Here is a 7,979-nt window from a genome sequence, read left to right as displayed (position 1 = left end):
CAACATACCAACAGAAAGTCTTGTGTAAAGGTTGCATTAGAGTGAGAATAGAAACCACGAATGACATACTTTAACGATAAATATTGCACAAGAAATGAACAAATCATGCATACTTACAGGTTTCAGAACTCCTTACCCAACAAAGACTTCATTCTTCAAAAGAAATGAGAGAAATTATAATTGTTATTGAAACACCTATTAAAAAAACAAACAAAAAAAAACATATACGTGCTGTAATCAGACATTACCTACATTGTGTGTTAAGCAAGGAGATAAGTGCCTCTGTGGTGAGGAAATGGGCTTCATGTACTGCTGACATCGAAATGAGGAGTTACAAAAATCAAAAATCACAGTGTCTATATCAAAGAGCAAACCAAGCAAAATTCTCTACAAAACATATCTAAAAAAAAAAAAAAAAAAAGCATAAACAACCCAGAACAGACATTAGGAGTTTTTTTTTTTTTTAAACATATATATTGACTGAAATTAAAGTTAAGTTAAACAGCCACAGTTTCCCATTTCTTCTGAGGCCTATGTTTTCTCCCTGTAAAATAAGTAACATAAAACAAACAAACAAAAAAACAACAGAATTTTGAGCTTTCATACTGTAATCACTAAATGTCAGAACATTTTTTTAATGCCTTATTACAATGAGATTCTCTTCCACCAGGCTGTGTATAGCCATTAGTATCCAACACTAATGCAGGTTTCTGCTTCTTCATGTTTAATAAAACTGTGTATTTAAGTTGCATCTTCAGTCACCTTCCTTTAGGATAGGAAGTATATTGTCACCCTGCAAGATTTTCACATTGAAGGTCAATGCAGCCATAAAAAAAAAAAATCCAGAGATTGCGTTGTTTGCAACATAAAGTGAATAATGTCTCGACAAAAGACTAATGACGTAACTCAGTCATATTTTGACCTGCTTTAAGGGTATACTGGTGACATTCTAGGAATGAAACCTACATGTTTAGTTGAAGAAAACACACATACTCAGTGAGGCCACATATAATGTCATACACAAAATGTTGTACGGAACAATTTACTTTTAGGAGTAAACTAAAGTGTTTGATGGGTTAGAGACCAAGCAGCAACCCCCAGGATTGGAAAGTGATGCCAGCGTGACGGTGCCAAAAAGTGCAGTTGAAACAGTTTATGGAGATGGTGTGAGGAGTCCTTGACAATGTTCAGTGTCCTGCTCCTGCAGCGGCTCTGGAAAAGTTCAGAGCTAGCTGCCTGTCTGTCTGCCATGAACAATGTCGTCCCCTCCAGCTGTATGGCCGTCCGGGATGTTGTCATGGAGCCATGTTTCTGTTAAAGCAAACACACAGCAGTCTCTCCACTCTCTGCAGGTTTCTCCCAGCAAACGATACTCGTCCAGCTTGTTGTCAAGGGAGAGGACATTGGAGAGTAGGAACGACGGTCCTGCTGGTGTGGAGGGGTTAATCTTTAGCCTAGCATGGATCTCAGCTCTCTTCCTCCTCCTTTGTTTATGTTCGTACCCTTTGCGCTTCCTTCTCTCTCGGGTAACTGCCAGCTTAGTCTCCGATCACACTCCGTGTTGGTGTACTATGTTCAAACCACAACTGAGCTCCGTAATTTTAGTGACGTTCACTGTCCTGATGTTCATCAAAGTCTCTCGGCTATAAGTTTTGCGGAATGAATGTCTGGGATAGGCAAGAAACTCAAAACGTTCACTTTTCGTTGTCTCCTGAAGGGGCCACTGCGTCCATGCACGCCGCCATCACTTGAGGCTGGTTCCAAATGCAACTCAATCCTCACCAACACAAAATGGCAAAACGTCTAAATGCTTAATTTTACACCAGAAACAAACATGTTTATAATCTGGTACAAAACACACTTTTGATCTTTACATCTAATTCAACCATTTACGGCATACAGTGGGTGGATTTTTATATAACTCATTGATTAAACTCTCTCCCGATGTAAAGTTATACTTGGTTAGGTTCGTGACCACTTTATATCATGGATGGTTGCCGGTTACACTTATGCTGGATTTCGTTTCTCATTTTGGATTAGCCAGGATATGGGCAGAGTCAGGTATTTCCAAGAGGGTCACAGCCAAAGCCACTACACCGTTCAGGAAACCTATCAGTGATGTTACAGAGGGTTCATCCATCTTTGTATAAAGGCAGTGGTAGAGACACACTTGTGGTTCCTTTGTCTTACTTTTGCATTTCAGTACAGTGAGAATCACTGCATTATAATGTGTGCTTATCTTTCCATCATGCTGCTAAAGTGTTGTGAACAGTAAATACCTGTCTAACAAATTGTGCTACAGTATGACACACAGCAGCAGACCCTAATTGCCACTCTAGAGAATATTGTATCATGTAAATGCAACAATAAAGTCCTTCGTTTCTTAATTTTGATCTTTTAATATTCCAACTTGATTCTTCATCTGTTGATATTTAAATTGCAGCACATGGGCTTCTTTGCAGGTTTCTTAACAACCAAATACTGCCAACTTAAAGTTATAGTAAATTAAGCTAGGTCCTGTTTTGCCTTTAATTTCATTTATGTGGGGCTAAGGTGAAGGCAGTTCAGTTACATGGGAGTTTTGCTCTTTTCTGTCTTTTTTCTTTACATGTTTGACTGTGTAAATTGTGGTATAAAATATGTGTTGTACATTTTAGTACAATCCCCCTGTTCCCTTGATATCACAAAATCTGTTTTAACAGATTTCATTATGCTGACACTTCAATTCTATCAATAAAGTTAATTTTGCCAGCTTAATGTCCTTATTAGCATTAGTATTTATTACATTTTTGTATAGGGCTGGAACTGGTAGTATTAGGCTGTTTAAGTGAAGATTCTGTTTAATATCTATGTAGGACATATTTTGTTGAATATAAGTTTCAATTTTCTGTCATGTATTTTATTATAATTCTGTTTCTAATATATTATTCTTCATCAATAAGTGGGTGTCATTCTGGCTTGGAAATTTAACGAAATCCATCATATAGTTTCATCTTGTTTATTGTCTGTATTGGTTCTCCAACATCAAAATATCTATGTGTGTATATAAGCATTTTATAACAGTGCCTTTGTTCTATTCTTCAGTTAGTGCGCTTGCTTTTGGTTCATTTCCTATTCCTATCATCATATTGTTTCTCATAGTTCAATGCCTACAGTTTCCTTTGTGTCATATCAATATATGTCTTTTTTTTTTTTTTTACCTCTAGATGTTTAAAATCATCTTAATTGCACTTGCAAAGCACACTATTAGCTGTTACGTGTACTAAGCTAAGCCAAAAAGCCCATTTTGCTGTTTTGGTTCTTTCCCACTGTCGCTGACCGCTTGCTCTTAGGAAATCCAAAGGCAGCTTTGGATTGTTGTGTTCTCTGTTTGTTGTTTGAAACTCCTAAAGTCTTCACCTTGCTATGTGAAATGCTATGAAATGATATATGATGTGAATTGGCACTATATAAAGAAATAGAATAGAATTTAATTGAAATGATTCCTCAGTTGCTCGTTGTGGAAACAAACAAAATAATGTAACAAGAAAAACTTAACACACAGAAAGGCATGTCTGCTCATGTCTGTTCTGCAGAGTCTGCATACATGGATCTACCTGAAGATGGGAACTTTTCATCTTGCCATGGCCTCCACAAATGTGACTTAAAAACATAAAGACAACGCAGACTTATAAATGACCCACTTAAAATGTCAAACAGAGTTTGTGTAATTTTGTGTTTGTCGAGCAGTATCGACTGTAACACTTGGCACACTCGTTGTGCAACTATGTGTGTGCCCATCATGTGTTGATACCTCTAACATCTGGTATTGAGATACACCACAGATTTCTCAAAACAACACTGCTTAGTCAGGTCTAATTATGGTTTACCAGGATGTCCTTGACACTTTGTTTGCTAATGCCATCCTAATCAATTTTGATCCCTTTTCTAAGCAACGATACACGATGACAAATATGATGACAATTTGACTGGAAGCAATGAAATGAAACTTGAAAACGTCATTACGTGATCTTCTGACATGGGGTGTGAAATGATGGGGTAACACATCCATCCCATTCATCACCAGACACACCTTGAAGCATGGTTGGTGGGAAATTCCTTAATAATTACAGTTTTTCCCAACAACGCTGCTCCTGAAAGTGTATATAAGAAGATCTCCACATTCAGAGCAACACTACAACAACCTCCCTGATCACCTGTGAGACAGTCTGCTGAAGCTGAGACTTGACGGTAACTGTATGAATGTTTTGTTGCAATATTTTCTGTGAGAGGATGGTAGAATCATTGTCTATTTATTTTGTTAATTTTTACTTTGACCAACTAGTTTATTTGAGCTCTAAGTCTTTATAATTATTACTCTTTCAACAGATTTGATCACTGAAACCATGCTGAAGGTAGCACTTGTGCTTGGATGCCTCCTGAGCCTCGCTTTGGCCAGTCCTGTAAGTGAGGCTTCATTATACTCGATATCATTATCAGTGATCAGAATTTGTAGATACCAGTATCATTTCTATTATTATTAAAAAGTACTAGGCAGTGACTTGTGGATTTTCTACAGATGGATGTGGGGCACAAACGCGTTGCTCGCTCAGACTCCAGTTCTAGTTCTGATTCTGATGAGGTGAGTTCCTTCTTCATCCTTGGAATCAAACCACACAAACATTAGTTACTGTAAAATTTCTGAGACAGTCCTCTGCTGTGTTTTTGACAACAAATGTTTCTGATATTTTTGAAGGCTACCACTACCACTACCACTACGACTGCCACTACGCTGACTCAACAACAGTTACTACAGCTTCTTGCTGCCCTCCTTGCACAACTGTCTACTACTACTACTACAGCTGCAACTACAACAACAGCTGCAGCGACTACAACAACTGCAGCGACTACAACTACCGCCACCACAGCAGCTGCAACTACTGCTGGTGCTGGAAAGTAACCAGAAATCAATACATAAATGAAAACCAGTTTGGAATGGAAAACTTGTTTTTGGCTCTGTCTCGTGTCAGTTTGTCGTATTTTGCTGATAAGTTGCTTCGATTTTGTCAGCCCCATTCCAGTTCAGTAAAACATGTGGATCAAAATGTTATATTCTCTATAGCATCTATCAAATAAACCTCATGAATGAAAAAAATAGATCAAGTCTATGTTTTTGTTTCTTACATGTTTTTTTCTTTACATGTACATAATCAGTTAAGAATGTTCTTCTTTTGTCATCATGTAACGTAATCTGACTGCGTCCTTAAAAAATTCTCATAAAGTTCCAAATAAAATATTACACCTTAGTTACCTTTTAACCTTACAGGGACATTAACTGAAATGAAAGCTAGCCTTAAAACATTCGATTTGATTTGATTACGATGTTTTCTTTAAAACATTATTAGAACTTCAAGGTAAATTCAGCCACTGTTGTTGGAGCGTTCTATGCTTGCTGGGATGGTGACAGTGAGGTACAGTTTAATATTTTGCTAACTAAGGAAAAGTGAGGAAATACTTTTCTATGATTCGGGCAGTTCATTGTGCAGTATGATTTATGCTAAAATGACTTGACAACACTTATTTATCATCTCACACATCATCAACAGCTGTGGTGAGATATTTTGAACTGAAAATAATGGAATCGGGGCCCTGTCTCAAAAAAAAAGTTGTTGTTTTTCAGTGTGAAAACCCTGAGATCAGAGAAACTCTGGGTTTTCTGTTTCAGAGAGAGATAACTTAAACTTAGTTACCACGGTAACTGACTCTGGAAACAAAACCTCTCTCATGAAAAAAAAACTTTTTCTCTCTAATCCCCCCCCTCCTCTTCAGCCCAATGGACACATCTGACACAGCCTTGTTTTCCACATTCATACAGTCAGTATCAAAGCTCCTTCCTTCCAATACTCCACTGTTTGACCATAACCTCAGCTACTGCTTTACAATCGTCCCAACATATAGTTGAGATGACTGCATCAACTGTGAGAAGCTAGTAGACTTTGTTATTCCATCCTGCTCTGAAATCCTTGACTGTATGGATCCTAAAAAAATACTTAACAGACAAAAGACTAACATCTCTTACACCCTCTGACTAATCAATTCCACTCGTGCCATTAGAGGAGATTATAGAAGGGCTTACAGAAAAAAAGACAAGCTCCAGGTTTTATAGGAAATTTTACAAGACTGCTTAAGGCAGTATCAAAACACCGTTCAAGCTAGAACTCAATGCTATGCGGAATTATCCTTTTCATGCCTTTGAGCTGTTGCACGTGAAGAAGAGGTCAAGATCAAAATTAAACACACTGGAGTGTCTGATATAATTAGATTTCAATGCATTTGTAATATCAAAAAACGCCTATTATTTATATGTTGCATTTTTTGATATAGTTTAATTATTTGCATGAAAATATAGTTTGTTTTGTTTACAGTGGGCAGCTTTTAACAAATCTATTAGTTATTAAATTTGTCCTCTGTATATAAATGAACTCTTGAGGCAATGAGTGGAAGACAGTTAAGTCTGTTATTTCAGTCTCCCCTCCATATCCACCAGTGCTAGATGTCTAGAGGGACATTTTTATCCCATTCAGTGGTATTTTATTCTCACAGAGATATTTGGACAATTAAATCATTTTAGATCTGCATTTAACCTGTGTTTTTAAACAAAATTTCTGTCTGCTGTGTTTTGGGTCAGCCTAACTCAGTGGAAACCATTACATTTTCCTTACAGTCACAAATGAAAGTGTTCTACTGAATGAGTAACTGGTCTTAGCAATGTGCAGAGGGCGGCAAGCACAAGACACAAGGGGAGGAGCAAAATGAAGAACGGTGGCTTTCTACCTGCTTGGCAGAGAATAGGCACACATCTGGCTCTCAAACCACAGTGAGATTTAGGGAATGCAGCTTTCAAAGAGATAAAGGAACAGATGATTGAAGTGAGGGCTGCATAGTGTCTTGGTGGTTTGCACCGTTGCCTCGCAGCGAGAAGCATCCCAGTTAGGATGGCCAGGATTTTTCTGCTTGGAGTTTGCATGTTCTCCCCATGCAGCGTGGGTTCTCTCCGGGTTCTCCGGCTTCCTCTCACAGTTCAAAAACATGTTGAGGTTAATTGGTGATTCTAAATTGTCCGTAGGTGTGAGTGTGAGTGTGCTTGGTTGTCTGTGGCCCTGTGATAGACTGGTGACCTGTCCAGGGTGTCACCTGCCTTTTCCCTAAGTCGGCTGGGATAGACTCCAGCCCCCCCGCAACACTAGTGAGGATTAAGTGGTGTATATAATGGATGGATGATTGAAATGACTGAGACCATTTGATCACAGCTGAGGGACACTGACACTAACACTGACACAAACCCCATGTCATAAAAGCACCCTCAAATAATCCTAGTAAAAAGAGAGGTGGTGGCCCTATGAAATATAAATAGGACTCTTAAGGGTGCCCAATGTATAATACTTACTGTACCAGTACTGAAACTGGACATTTTAGTCGGAACTGCCCTTCTGGGGCCTTGGCAGCAGAAAGGTTGACAACAGTCTCCCGTTGCACATTAAATCCTGTTCTGCGACTGCAAATTTCAAATCGCAAATAAGCTTGTACTCTTTCCCCCTTGCTTTCAGCTCTTCATGCAGCAGCTTTTGTCATATCCACTCTTGGTTTCTCTGGAGTGTCATATTGTTTTGTATTGACTTATTTTACTTGGTTTGATCTTTTTCGCCTCCATTGTTGTCGTTCAATGTCTTTTTTTTGTTGTTGTTGTTGTTTCTTTTTTTATTATCTTAACATGGCTTCACCTTAGCTATTTTGTTTATATGGATGGAATTCTATTCGCTACTGCATACTACTTGGTATCTTCACTCTTTTGCAGTTTGTGCTTTAACCTCTCTGATCTCTCTCTTTCTGCATCACTCTGCATGTATTTCTGGCTCTGGATCTGCAATCTTCCTGTCCCGCCAATCTGACCAGTGTTTATGTTCTTATGCTTGTTTGTCTCTGATTTCCTTGTCTCTCAC

At 38.3% G+C, this 7,979-nt stretch overlaps 1 long non-coding RNA gene across 1 annotated transcript; it reads left to right on the top strand.

The window, feature by feature from the left end:
• The first annotated feature begins 4,150 nt into the window (after positions 1 to 4,150).
• LOC103360619 (uncharacterized) lies at positions 4,151 to 5,136 on the top strand. The gene is made up of 4 exons (XR_520361.1): positions 4,151 to 4,230; positions 4,369 to 4,442; positions 4,559 to 4,621; positions 4,736 to 5,136. It is a non-coding gene; the product is annotated as an uncharacterized LOC103360619 (long non-coding RNA).
• Positions 5,137 to 7,979: the final 2,843 nt, after the last annotated feature.

This window comes from Stegastes partitus, unplaced genomic scaffold (genome assembly GCF_000690725.1).
Source record: "Stegastes partitus isolate 25-593 unplaced genomic scaffold, Stegastes_partitus-1.0.2 Scaffold11, whole genome shotgun sequence".
Classification (NCBI taxonomy): domain Eukaryota; kingdom Metazoa; phylum Chordata; class Actinopteri; family Pomacentridae; genus Stegastes; species Stegastes partitus.
The sequence above is the reverse complement of the archived record's forward strand: the minus strand, read 5'-3'. Positions and strand labels throughout refer to the sequence as shown.